Source organism: Salmo salar, chromosome ssa20 (genome assembly GCF_905237065.1).
Source record: "Salmo salar chromosome ssa20, Ssal_v3.1, whole genome shotgun sequence".
Lineage (NCBI taxonomy): Eukaryota > Metazoa > Chordata > Actinopteri > Salmoniformes > Salmonidae > Salmo > Salmo salar.
This window is the reverse complement of record NC_059461.1, coordinates 75,230,468-75,246,618: the sequence shown is the minus strand read 5'-3', so window position 1 is coordinate 75,246,618 and position 16,151 is coordinate 75,230,468. Positions and strand designations below refer to the sequence as shown.

Sequence of the window (16,151 nt, the reverse complement as noted above, 5' to 3'; positions counted from 1 at the left end):
GATCACTCTCCGGTAGATATGACTGGTGTTACTGACTACTCTCCAGTAGATATGACAGGTGTTACTCATCTCTCTCCAGTAGATATGACAGTTGTTACTCATCGCTCTCCAGTAGATATGACTGGTGTTACTGATCCCTCTCCAGTAGATATGACTGGTGTTACTGATCCCTCTCCAGTAGATATGACTGGTATTACTGATCACTCTCCAGTAGATATGACAGGTGTTACTGATCACTCTCCAGTTTGTTTGACTGGTATTACTGATCACTCTCCTGTAGATATGACTGGTGTTACTCATCACTCTCCAGTAGATATGACTGGTGGTACTAATCACTCTCCAGTAGATATGACTGGTGTTACTGATCCCTCTCCAGTAGATATGACTAGTATTACTGATCACTCTCCAGTAGATGTGACTGGTGTTACTAATCACTCTCCAGTAGATATGACAGGTATTACTCATCACTCTCCAGTAGATATGACTGTTATTACTGATCACTCTCCAGTATATATGACTGGTATTACTGATCACTCTCCAGTAGATATGACTGGTGTTACTCATCACTCTCCAGTAGATATGACTGGTGTTACTGATCACTCTCCAGTAGATATGACTGGTATTACTGATCACTCTCCAGTAGATATGACTGGTGTTACTGACTACTCTCCAGTAGATATGACTGGTGTTACTAATCACTCTCCAGTAGATATGCCTGGTGTTACTGATCACTCTCCAGTAGATATGACTGGTGTTACTGATCCCTCTCCAGTAGATATGACTGGTGTTACTGATCACTCTCCAGTAGATATGACTGGTGTTACTGATCACTCTCCAGTAGATATGACTGGTATTACTGATCACTCTCCAGTAGATATGACTGGTATTACTGATCACTCTCCGGTAGATTTGACTGGTGTTATGATCACTCTCCAGTAGATATGACTGGTGTTACTGATCACTCTCCAGTAGATATGACTAGTGTTATTCATCGCTCTCCAGTAGATATGACTGGTATTACTGATCACACTCCGGTAGATATGACTGGTGTTATGATCACTCTCCAGTAGATATGACTGGTGTTACTGATCACTCTCCAGTAGCTATGACTGGTGTTACTCATCACTCTCCAGTAGATATGACTGGTGTTACTGACTACTCTCCAGTAGATATGACAGGTGTTACTCATCGCTCTCCAGTAGATATGACTGGTGTTACTGATCCCTCTCCAGTAGATATGACTGGTGTTACTGACTACTCTCCAGTAGATATGACTGGTGTTACTAATCACTCTCCAGTAGATATGCCTGGTGTTACTGATCACTCTCCAGTAGATATGACTGGTGTTACTGATCACTCTCCAGTAGATATGACTGGTGTTACTGATCTCTCTTCAGTAGATATGACTGGTATTACTGATCACTCTCCAGTAGATATGACTGGTATTACTGATCACTCTCCAGTAATATATGACTGGTGTTACTGATCACTCTCCAGTAGATATGACTGGTGTTACTGATCTCTCTTCAGTAGATATGACTGGTATGACTGATCACTTTCCAGTAGATATGAACGGTGTTACTGATCACTCTCCAGTTTGTTTTACCGGTGTTACAGATCACTCTCCAGTAGATGTGACTGATATTACTGATCACTCTCCAGTAGATATGACAGGTATTACTCATCACTCTCCAGTAGATATGACTGTTATTACTGATCACTCTCCAGTAGATATGCCTGGTGTTACTGATCACTCTCCAGTAGATATGACTGGTGTTACTGATCACTCTCCAGTAGATATGACTGGTGTTACTAATCACTCTCTTGTAGATATGACTGGTGTTACTGATCACTCTCCAGTAGATATGACTGGTGTTACTGATCCCTCTCCAGTAGATATGACTAGTATTACTCATCACTCTCCAGTAGATGTGACTGGTGTTACTAATCACTCTCCAGTAGATATGACTGGTGTTACTGACTACTCTCCAGTAGATATGACTGGTGTTACTGATCCCTCTCCAGTAGATATGACTGTTATTACTGATCACTTTCCAGTAGATATGACTGGTGTTACTGATCACTCTCCGGTAGATATGACTGGTGTTACTGACTACTCTCCAGTAGATATGACAGGTGTTACTCATCGCTCTCCAGTAGATATGACAGGTGTTACTCATCACTCTCCAGTAGATATGACTGGTGTTACTGACTACTCTCCAGTAGATATGACAGGTGTTACTCATCGCTCTCCAGTAGATATGACTGGTGTTACTGATCCCTCTCCAGTAGATATGACTGGTGTTACTGACTACTCTCCAGTAGATATGACTGGTGTTACTAAATACTCTCCAGTAGATATGCCTGGTGTTACTGATCACTCTCCAGTAGATATGCCTGGTGTTACTGATCACTCTCCAGTAGATTTGACTGGTATTACTGATCACTCTCCATTAGATATGACTGGTGTTACTGATCACTCTCCAGTAGATATGACTGGTGTTACTGATCTCTCTTCAGTAGATATGACTGGTATTACTGATCACTCTCCAGTAGATATGACTGGTATTACTGATCACTCTCCAGTAGATATGACTGGTGTTACTGATCACTCTCCAGTAGATATGACTGGTGTTACTGATTTCTCTTCAGTAGATATGACTGGTATGACTGATCACTTTCCAGTAGATATGAACGGTGTTACTGATCACTCTCCAGTTTGTTTTACCGGTGTTACAGATCACTCTCCAGTAGATATGACTGATATTACTGATCACTCTCCAGTAGAATTGACTAGTATTACTGATCACTCTCCAGTAGATGTGACTGGTGTTACTGATCACTCTCCAGTAGATATGACTGGTGTTACTAATCACTCTCTTGTAGATATGACTGGTGTTACTGATCACTCTCCAGTAGATATGACTGGTGTTACTGATCACTCTCCAGTAGCTATGACTGGTGTTACTCATAACTCTCCAGTAGATATGACTGGTGTTACTGACTACTCTCCAGTAGATATGACAGGTGTTACTCATCGCTCTCCAGTAGATATGACTGGTGTTACTGATCCCTCTCCAGTAGATATGACTGGTATTACTGATCACTCTCCATTAGATATGACTGGTGTTACTGACTACTCTCCAGTAGATATGACTGGTGTTACTGATCACTCTCCAGTAGATATGACTGGTATTACTGATCACTCTCCAGTAGATATGACTGGTATTACTGATCACTCTCCGGTAGATTTGACTGGTGTTATGATCACTCTCCAGTAGATATGACTGGTGTTACTGATCACTCTCCAGTAGATATGACTAGTGTTATTCATCGCTCTCCAGTAGATATGACTGGTATTACTGATCACTCTCCGGTAGATATGACTGGTGTTATGATCACTCTCCAGTAGATATGACTGGTGTTACTGATCACTCTCCAGTAGCTATGACTGGTGTTACTCATCACTCTCCAGTAGATATGACTGGTGTTACTGACTACTCTCCAGTAGATATGACAGGTGTTACTCATCGCTCTCCAGTAGATATGACTGGTGTTACTGATCCCTCTCCAGTAGATATGACTGGTGTTACTGACTACTCTCCAGTAGATATGACTGGTGTTACTAATCACTCTCCAGTAGATATGCCTGGTGTTACTGATCACTCTCCAGTAGATATGACTGGTGTTACTGATCACTCTCCAGTAGATATGACTGGTGTTACTGATCTCTCTTCAGTAGATATGACTGGTATTACTGATCACTCTCCAGTAGATATGACTGGTATTACTGATCACTCTCCAGTAATATATGACTGGTGTTACTGACCACTCTCCAGTAGATATGACTGGTGTTACTGATCTCTCTTCAGTAGATATGACTGGTATGACTGATCACTTTCCAGTAGATATGAACGGTGTTACTGATCACTCTCCAGTTTGTTTTACCGGTGTTACAGATCACTCTCCAGTAGATGTGACTGATATTACTGATCACTCTCCAGTAGATATGCCAGGTATTACTCATCACTCTCCAGTAGATATGACTGTTATTACTGATCACTCTCCAGTAGATATGCCTGGTGTTACTGATCACTCTCCGGTAGATATGACTGGTGTTATGATCACTCTCCAGTAGATATGACTGGTGTTACTGATCACTCTCCAGTAGCTATGACTGGTGTTACTCATCACTCTCCAGTAGATATGACTGGTGTTACTGACTACTCTCCAGTAGATATGACAGGTGTTACTCATCGCTCTCCAGTAGATATGACTGGTGTTACTGATCCCTCTCCAGTAGATATGACTGGTGTTACTGACTACTCTCCAGTAGATATGACTGGTGTTACTAATCACTCTCCAGTAGATATGCCTGGTGTTACTGATCACTCTCCAGTAGATATGACTGGTGTTACTGATCACTCTCCAGTAGATATGACTGGTGTTACTGATCTCTCTTCAGTAGATATGACTGGTATTACTGATCACTCTCCAGTAGATATGACTGGTATTACTGATCACTCTCCAGTAATATATGACTGGTGTTACTGATCACTCTCCAGTAGATATGACTGGTGTTACTGATCTCTCTTCAGTAGATATGACTGGTATGACTGATCACTTTCCAGTAGATATGAACGGTGTTACTGATCACTCTCCAGTTTGTTTTACCGGTGTTACAGATCACTCTCCAGTAGATGTGACTGATATTACTGATCACTCTCCAGTAGATATGACAGGTATTACTCATCACTCTCCAGTAGATATGACTGTTATTACTGATCACTCTCCAGTAGATATGCCTGGTGTTACTGATCACTCTCCAGTAGATATGACTGGTGTTACTGATCACTCTCCAGTAGATATGACTGGTGTTACTAATCACTCTCTTGTAGATATGACTGGTGTTACTGATCACTCTCCAGTAGATATGACTGGTGTTACTGATCCCTCTCCAGTAGATATGACTAGTATTACTGATCACTCTCCAGTAGATGTGACTGGTGTTACTAATCACTCTCCAGTAGATATGACTGGTGTTACTGACTACTCTCCAGTAGATATGACTGGTGTTACTGATCCCTCTCCAGTAGATATGACTGTTATTACTGATCACTTTCCAGTAGATATGACTGGTGTTACTGACTACTCTCCAGTAGATATGACAGGTGTTACTCATCGCTCTCCAGTAGATATGACAGGTGTTACTCATCACTCTCCAGTAGATATGACTGGTGTTACTGACTACTCTCCAGTAGATATGACAGGTGTTACTCATCGCTCTCCAGTAGATATGACTGGTGTTACTGATCCCTCTCCAGTAGATATGACTGGTGTTACTGACTACTCTCCAGTAGATATGACTGGTGTTACTAAATACTCTCCAGTAGATATGCCTGGTGTTACTGATCACTCTCCAGTAGATATGCCTGGTGTTACTGATCACTCTCCAGTAGATTTGACTGGTATTACTGATCACTCTCCAGTAGATATGACTGGTGTTACTGATCACTCTCCAGTAGATATGACTGGTGTTACTGATCTCTCTTCAGTAGATATGACTGGTATTACTGATCACTCTCCAGTAGATATGACTGGTATTACTGATCACTCTCCAGTAGATATGACTGGTGTTACTGATCACTCTCCAGTAGATATGACTGGTGTTACTGATTTCTCTTCAGTAGATATGACTGGTATGACTGATCACTTTCCAGTAGATATGAACGGTGTTACTGATCACTCTCCAGTTTGTTTTACCGGTGTTACAGATCACTCTCCAGTAGATATGACTGATATTACTGATCACTCTCCAGTAGAATTGACTAGTATTACTGATCACTCTCCAGTAGATGTGACTGGTGTTACTGATCACTCTCCAGTAGATATGACTGGTGTTACTAATCACTCTCTTGTAGATATGACTGGTGTTACTGATCACTCTCCAGTAGATATGACTGGTGTTACTGATCACTCTCCAGTAGCTATGACTGGTGTTACTCATAACTCTCCAGTAGATATGACTGGTGTTACTGACTACTCTCCAGTAGATATGACAGGTGTTACTCATCGCTCTCCAGTAGATATGACTGGTGTTACTGATCCCTCTCCAGTAGATATGACTGGTATTACTGATCACTCTCCATTAGATATGACTGGTGTTACTGACTACTCTCCAGTAGATATGACTGGTATTACTGATCACTCTCCAGTAGATATGACTGGTGTTACTGATCACTCTCCAGTAGATTTGACTGGAATTACTGATCACTCTCCAGTAGATATGACTGGTGTTATTGATCACTCTCCAGTAGATTTGACTGGTATTACTGATCACTCTCCAGTAGATATGACTGGTGTTACTGATCACTCTCCAGTAGATATGACTGGTGTTACTGATCTCTCTTCAGTAGATATGACTGGTATTACTGATCACTCTCCAGTAGATATGACTGGTATTACTGATCACTCTCCAGTAGATATGACTGGTGTTACTGATCACTCTCCAGTAGATATGACTGGTGTTACTGATCTCTCTTCAGTAGATATGACTGGTATGACTGATCACTTTCCAGTAGATATGAACGGTGTTACTGATCACTCTCCAGTTTGTTTTACCGGTGTTACAGATCACTCTCCAGTAGATATGACTGATATTACTGATCACTCTCCAGTAGAATTGACTAGTATTACTGATCACTCTCCAGTAGATGTGACTGGTGTTACTGATCACTCTCCAGTAGATATGACTGGTGTTACTAATCACTCTCTTGTAGATATGACTGGTGTTACTGATCACTCTCCAGTAGATATGACTGGTGTTACTGATCACTCTCCAGTAGCTATGACTGGTGTTACTCATCACTCTCCAGTAGATATGACTGGTGTTACTGACTACTCTCCAGTAGATATGACAGGTGTTACTCATCGCTCTCCAGTAGATATGACTGGTGTTACTGATCCCTCTCCAGTAGATATGACTGGTATTACTGATCACTCTCCATTAGATATGACTGGTGTTACTGACTACTCTCCAGTAGATATGACTGGTATTACTGATCACTCTCCAGTAGATATGACTGGTGTTACTGATCACTCTCCAGTAGATTTGACTGGAATTACTGATCACTCTCCAGTAGATATGACTGGTGTTATTGATCACTCTCCAGTAGATATGACTGGTGTTACTGATCTCTTTTCAGTAGATATGACTGGTATTACTGATCACTTTCCAGTAGATATGAAAGGTGTTACTGATCACTCTCCAGTTTGTTTTACCGGTGTTACTGATCACTCTCCAGTAGATATGACTGATATTACTGATCACTCTCCAGTAGAATTGACTAGTATTACTGATCACTCTCCAGTAGATGTGACTGATATTACTGATCACTCTCCAGTAGATATGACAGGTATTACTCATCACTCTCCAGTAGATATGACTGTTATTACTGATCACTCTCCAGTAGATATGCCTGGTGTTACTGATCACTCTCCAGTAGATGTGACTGGTGTTACTAATCACTCTCCAGTAGATATGACTGGTGTTACTGACTACTCTCCAGTAGATATGACTGGTGTTACTGATCCCTCTCCAGTAGATATGACTGTTATTACTGATCACTCTCCAGTAGATATGACTGGTGTTACTGATCACTCTCCGGTAGATATGACTGGTGTTACTAATCACTCTCTTGTAGATATGACTGGTGTTACTGATCACTCTCCAGTAGATATGACTGGTGTTACTGATCCCTCTCCAGTAGATATGACTAGTATTACTGATCACTCTCCAGTAGATGTGACTGGTATTACTGATCACTCTCCAGTAGATATGACTGGTGTTACTGACTACTCTCCAGTAGATATGACTGGTGTTACTGATCCCTCTCCAGTAGATATGACTGTTATTACTGATCACTCTCCAGTAGATATGACTGGTGTTACTGATCACTCTCCAGTAGATATGACTGGTGTTACTAATCACTCTCTTGTAGATATGACTGGTGTTCCTGATCACACTCCAGTAGATATGACTGATGTTACTGATCACTCTCCAGTAGATATGACTGGTGTTACTGATCACTTTCCAGTAGATATGACTGGTGTTACTGATCACTCTCCGGTAGATATGACTGGTGTTACTGACTACTCTCCAGTAGATATGACAGGTGTTACTCATCGCTCTCCAGTAGATATGACAGGTGTTACTCATCACTCTCCAGTAGATATGACTGGTGTTACTGACTACTCTCCAGTAGATATGACAGGTGTTACTCATCGCTCTCCAGTAGATATGACTGGTGTTACTGATCCCTCTCCAGTAGATATGACTGGTGTTACTGACTACTCTCCAGTAGATATGACTGGTGTTACTAATCACTCTCCAGTAGATATGCCTGGTGTTACTGATCACTCTCCAGTAGATATGACTGGTGTTATGATCACTCTCCAGTAGATATGACTGGTGTTACTGATCACTCTCCAGTAGCTATGACTGGTGTTACTCATCACTCTCCAGTAGATATGACTGGTGTTACTGACTACTCTCCAGTAGATATGACAGGTGTTACTCATCGCTCTCCAGTAGATATGACTGGTGTTACTGATCCCTCTCCAGTAGATATGACTGGTGTTACTGACTACTCTCCAGTAGATATGACTGGTGTTACTAATCACTCTCCAGTAGATATGCCTGGTGTTACTGATCACTCTCCAGTAGATATGACTGGTGTTACTGATCACTCTCCAGTAGATATGACTGGTTTACTGATCTCTCTTTAGTAGATATGACTGGTGTTACTGATCACTCTCCAGTAGATTTGACTGGTATTACTGATCACTCTCCAGTAGATATGACTGGTGTTACTGATCACTCTCCAGTAGATATGACTGGTGTTACTGATCACTCTCCAGTAGATATGACTGGTGTTACTGATCTCTCTTCAGTAGATATGACTGGTATTACTGATCACTCTCCAGTAGATATGACTGGTATTACTGATCACTCTCCAGTAGATATGACTGGTGTTACTGATCACTCTCCAGTAGATATGACTGGTGTTACTGATCTCTCTTCAGTAGATATGACTGGTATGACTGATCACTTTCCAGTAGATATGAACGGTGTTACTGATCACTCTCCAGTTTGTTTTACCGGTGTTACAGATCACTCTCCAGTAGATGTGACTGATATTACTGATCACTCTCCAGTAGATATGACAGGTATTACTCATCACTCTCCAGTAGATATGACTGTTATTACTGATCACTCTCCAGTAGATATGCCTGGTGTTACTGATCACTCTCCAGTAGATATGACTGGTGTTACTGATCACTCTCCAGTAGATATGACTGGTGTTACTATTCACTCTCTTGTAGATATGACTGGTGTTACTGATCACTCTCCAGTAGATATGACTGGTGTTACTGATCCCTCTCCAGTAGATATGACTAGTATTACTGATCACTCTCCAGTAGATGTGACTGGTGTTACTAATCACTCTCCAGTAGATATGACTGGTGTTACTGACTACTCTCCAGTATATATGACTGGTGTTACTGATCCCTCTCCAGTAGATATGACTGTTATTACTGATCACTCTCCAGTAGATATGACTGGTGTTACTAATCACTCTCTTGTAGATATGACTGGTGTTCCTGATCACACTCCAGTAGATATGACTGATGTTACTGATCACTCTCCAGTAGATATGACTGGTGTTACTGATCACTTTCCAGTAGATATGACTGGTGTTACTGATCACTCTCCGGTAGATATGACTGGTGTTACTGACTACTCTCCAGTAGATATGACAGGTGTTACTCATCGCTCTCCAGTAGATATGACTGGTGTTACTGATCCCTCTCCAGTAGATATGACTGGTGTTACTGACTACTCTCCAGTAGATATGACTGGTGTTACTAATCACTCTCCAGTAGATATGCCTGGTGTTACTGATCACTCTCCAGTAGATATGACTGGTGTTATGATCACTCTCCAGTAGATATGACTGGTGTTACTGATCACTCTCCAGTAGCTATGACTGGTGTTACTCATCACTCTCCAGTAGATATGACTGGTGTTACTGACTACTCTCCAGTAGATATGACAGGTGTTACTCATCGCTCTCCAGTAGATATGACTGGTGTTACTGATCCCTCTCCAGTAGATATGACTGGTGTTACTGACTACTCTCCAGTAGATATGACTGGTGTTACTAATCACTCTCCAGTAGATATGCCTGGTGTTACTGATCACTCTCCAGTAGATATGACTGGTGTTACTGATCACTCTCCAGTAGATATGACTGGTTTACTGATCTCTCTTTAGTAGATATGACTGGTGTTACTGATCACTCTCCAGTAGATTTGACTGGTATTACTGATCACTCTCCAGTAGATATGACTGGTGTTACTGATCACTCTCCAGTAGATATGACTGGTGTTACTGATCTCTCTTCAGTAGATATGACTGGTATTACTGATCACTCTCCAGTAGATATGACTGGTATTACTGATCACTCTCCAGTAGATATGACTGGTGTTACTGATCACTCTCCAGTAGATATGACTGGTGTTACTGATCTCTCTTCAGTAGATATGACTGGTATGACTGATCACTTTCCAGTAGATATGAACGGTGTTACTGATCACTCTCCAGTTTGTTTTACCGGTGTTACAGATCACTCTCCAGTAGATGTGACTGATATTACTGATCACTCTCCAGTAGATATGACAGGTATTACTCATCACTCTCCAGTAGATATGACTGTTATTACTGATCACTCTCCAGTAGATATGCCTGGTGTTACTGATCACTCTCCAGTAGATATGACTGGTGTTACTGATCACTCTCCAGTAGATATGACTGGTGTTACTAATCACTCTCTTGTAGATATGACTGGTGTTACTGATCACTCTCCAGTAGATATGACTGGTGTTACTGATCCCTCTCCAATAGATATGACTAGTATTACTGATCACTCTCCAGTAGATGTGACTGGTGTTACTAATCACTCTCCAGTAGATATGACTGGTGTTACTGACTACTCTCCAGTAGATATGACTGGTGTTACTGATCCCTCTCCAGTAGATATGACTGTTATTACTGATCACTCTCCAGTAGATATGACTGGTGTTACTGATCACTCTCCAGTAGATATGACTGGTGTTACTAATCACTCTCTTGTAGATATGACTGGTGTTCCTGATCACACTCCAGTAGATATGACTGATGTTACTGATCACTCTCCAGTAGATATGACTGGTGTTACTGATCACTTTCCAGTAGATATGACTGGTGTTACTGATCACTCTCCGGTAGATATGACTGGTGTTACTGACTACTCTCCAGTAGATATGACAGGTGTTACTCATCGCTCTCCAGTAGATATGACAGGTGTTACTCATCACTCTCCAGTAGATATGACTGGTGTTACTGACTACTCTCCAGTAGATATGACAGGTGTTACTCATCGCTCTCCAGTAGATATGACTGGTGTTACTGATCCCTCTCCAGTAGATATGACTGGTGTTACTAATCACTCTCCAGTAGATATGCCTGGTGTTACTGATCACTCTCCAGTAGATATGACTGGTGTTACTGATCTCTCTTCAGTAGATATGACTGGTATTACTGATCACTCTCCAGTAGATATGACTGGTATTACTGATCACTCTCCAGTAGATATGACTGGTGTTACTGATCACTCTCCAGTAGATATGACTGGTGTTACTGATCTCTCTTCAGTAGATATGACTGGTATGACTGATCACTTTCCAGTAGATATGAACGGTGTTACTGATCACTCTCCAGTTTGTTTTACCGGTGTTACAGATCACTCTCCAGTAGATGTGACTGATATTACTGATCACTCTCCAGTAGATATGACAGGTATTACTCATCACTCTCCAGTAGATGACTGTTATTACTGATCACTCTCCAGTAGATATGCCTGGTGTTACTGATCACTCTCCAGTAGATATGACTGGTGTTACTGATCACTCTCCAGTAGATATGACTGGTGTTACTAATCACTCTCTTGTAGATATGACTGGTGTTACTGATCACTCTCCAGTAGATATGACTGGTGTTACTGATCCCTCTCCAGTAGATATGACTAGTATTACTGATCACTCTCCAGTAGATGTGACTGGTGTTACTAATCACTCTCCAGTAGATATGACTGGTGTTACTGACTACTCTCCAGTAGATATGACTGGTGTTACTGATCCCTCTCCAGTAGATATGACTGTTATTACTGATCACTCTCCAGTAGATATGACTGGTGTTACTGATCACTCTCCAGTAGATATGACTGGTGTTACTAATCACTCTCTTGTAGATATGACTGGTGTTCCTGATCACACTCCAGTAGATATGACTGATGTTACTGATCACTCTCCAGTAGATATGACTGGTGTTACTGATCACTTTCCAGTAGATATGACTGGTGTTACTGATCACTCTCCGGTAGATATGACTGGTGTTACTGACTACTCTCCAGTAGATATGACAGGTGTTACTCATCGCTCTCCAGTAGATATGACAGGTGTTACTCATCACTCTCCAGTAGATATGACTGGTGTTACTGACTACTCTCCAGTAGATATGACAGGTGTTACTCATCGCTCTCCAGTAGATATTACTGGTGTTACTGATCCCTCTCCAGTAGATATGACTGGTGTTACTAATCACTCTCCAGTAGATATGCCTGGTGTTACTGATCACTCTCCAGTAGATATGACTGGTGTTACTAATCACTCTCCAGTAGATATGACTGGTTTACTGATCTCTCTTTAGTAGATATGACTGGTGTTACTGATCACTCTCCAGTAGATTTGACTGGTATTACTGATCACTCTCCAGTAGATATGACTGGTGTTAATGATCACTCTCCAGTAGATATGACTGGTGTTACTGATCTCTCTTCAGTAGATATGACTGGTATGACTGATCACTTTCCAGTAGATATGAACGGTGTTACTGATCACTCTCCAGTTTGTTTTACCGGTGTTACAGATCACTCTCCAGTAGATATGACTGATATTACTGATCACTCTCCAGTAGAATTGACTAGTATTACTGATCACTCTCCAGTAGATGTGACTGGTGTTACTGATCACTCTCCAGTAGATATGACTGGTGTTACTAATCACTCTCTTGTAGATATGACTGGTGTTACTGATCACTCTCCAGTAGATATGACTGGTGTTACTGATCACTCTCCAGTAGCTATGACTGGTGTTACTCATCACTCTCCAGTAGATATGACTGGTGTTACTGACTACTCTCCAGTAGATATGACAGGTGTTACTCATCGCTCTCCAGTAGATATGACTGGTGTTACTGATCCCTCTCCAGTAGATATGACTGGTATTACTGATCACTCTCCATTAGATATGACTGGTGTTACTGACTACTCTCCAGTAGATATGACTGGTATTACTGATCACTCTCCAGTAGATATGACTGGTGTTACTGATCACTCTCCAGTAGATTTGACTGGAATTACTGATCACTCTCCAGTAGATATGACTGGTGTTACTGATCACTCTCCAGTAGATATGACTGGTGTTACTGATCTCTCTTCAGTAGATATGACTGGTATTACTGATCACTTTCCAGTAGATATGAAAGGTGTTACTGATCACTCTCCAGTTTGTTTTACCGGTGTTACTGATCACTCTCCAGTAGATATGACTGGTGTTACTAATCACTCTCTTGTAGATATGACTGGTGTTACTGATCACTCTCCAGTAGATATGACTGGTGTTACTGATCACTCTCCAGTAGCTATGACTGGTGTTACTCATCACACTCCAGTAGATATGACTGGTGTTACTGACTACTCTCCAGTAGATATGACAGGTGTTACTCATCGCTCTCCAGTAGATATGACTGGTGTTACTGATCCCTCTCCAGTAGATATGACTGGTATTACTGATCACTCTCCATTAGATATGACTGGTGTTACTGACTACTCTCCAGTAGATATGACTGGTATTACTGATCACTCTCCAGTAGATATGACTGGTGTTACTGATCACTCTCCAGTAGATTTGACTGGAATTACTGATCACTCTCCAGTAGATATGACTGGTGTTACTGATCACTCTCCAGTAGATATGACTGGTGTTACTGATCTCTCTTCAGTAGATATGACTGGTATTACTGATCACTTTCCAGTAGATATGAAAGGTGTTACTGATCACTCTCCAGTTTGTTTTACCGGTGTTACTGATCACTCTCCAGTAGATATGACTGGTGTTACTAATCACTCTCTTGTAGATATGACTGGTGTTACTGATCACTCTCCAGTAGATATGACTGGTGTTACTGATCACTCTCCAGTAGCTATGACTGGTGTTACTCATCACACTCCAGTAGATATGACTGGTGTTACTGACTACTCTCCAGTAGATATGACAGGTGTTACTCATCGCTCTCCAGTAGATATGACTGGTGTTACTGATCCCTCTCCAGTAGATATGACTGGTATTACTGATCACTCTCCATTAGATATGACTGGTGTTACTGACTACTCTCCAGTAGATATGACTGGTATTACTGATCACTCTCCAGTAGATATGACTGGTGTTACTGATCACTCTCCAGTAGATTTGACTGGAATTACTGATCACTCTCCAGTAGATATGACTGGTGTTACTGATCACTCTCCAGTAGATATGACTGGTGTTACTAATCACTCTCTTGTAGATATGACTGGTGTTCCTGATCACACTCCAGTAGATATGACTGATGTTACTGATCACTCTCCAGTAGATATGACTGGTGTTACTGATCACTTTCCAGTAGATATGACTGGTGTTACTGATCACTCTCCGGTAGATATGACTGGTGTTACTGACTACTCTCCAGTAGATATGACAGGTGTTACTCATCGCTCTCCAGTAGATATGACAGGTGTTACTCATCGCTCTCCAGTAGATATGACTGGTGTTACTGATCCCTCTCCAGTAGATATGACTGGTGTTACTGATCCCTCTCCACTAGATATGACTGGTATTACTGATCACTCTCCAGTAGATATGACTGGTGTTACTAATCACTCTCCAGTAGATATGACAGGTGTTACTGATCACTCTCCAGTTTGTTTGACTGGTATTACTGATCACTCTCCTGTAGATATGACTGGTGTTACTCATCACTCTCCAGTAGATATGACTGGTGGTACTAATCACTCTCCAGTAGGTATGACTGGTGTTACTGATCCCTCTCCAGTAGATATGACTAGTATTACTGATCACTCTCCAGTAGATGTGACTGGTGTTACTAATCACTCTCCAGTAGATATGACAGGTATTACTCATCACTCTCCAGTAGATATGACTGTTATTACTGATTACTCTCCAGTAGATATGACTGGTATTACTGATCACTCTCCAGTAGATATGACGAGTGTTACTCATCACTCTCCAGTAGATATGACTGGTGTTACTGATCACTTTCCAGTAGATATGACTGGTGTTACTGATCACTCTCCGGTAGATATGACTGGTGTTACTGACTACTCTCCAGTAGATATGACAGGTGTTACTCATCGCTCTCCAGTAGATATGACAGGTGTTACTCATCGCTCTCCAGTAGATATGACTGGTGTTACTGATCCCTCTCCAGTAGATATGACTGGTGTTACTGATCCCTCTCCAGTAGATATGACTGGTATTACTGATCACTCTCCAGTAGATATGACTGGTGTTACTAATCACTCTCCAGTAGATATGACAGGTGTTACTGATCACTCTCCAGTTTGTTTGACTGGTATTACTGATCACTCTCCTGTAGATATGACTGGTGTTACTCATCACTCTCCAGTAGATATGACTGGTGGTACTAATCACTCTCCAGTAGGTATGACTGGTGTTACTGATCCCTCTCCAGTAGATATGACTAGTATTACTGATCACTCTCCAGTAGATGTGACTGGTGTTACTAATCACTCTGCAGTAGATATGACAGGTATTACTCATCACTCTCCAGTAGATATGACTGTTATTACTGATCACTCTCCAGTAGATATGACTGGTATTACTGATCACTCTCCAGTAGATATGACTGGTGTTACTCATCACTCTCCAGTAGATATGACTGGTGTTACTGATCACTCTCCAGTAGATATGAC

General features: G+C 41.4%; 1 protein-coding gene across 1 annotated transcript in view; it reads left to right on the top strand.

Annotated features, from left to right (window-relative positions):
* The window catches only part of LOC106591008 (calsyntenin-2), a 535,394-nt gene that overhangs the window by 199,530 nt on the left and 319,713 nt on the right, over positions 1-16,151 (top strand). The gene's annotated exons all lie outside the window — the stretch shown is intronic.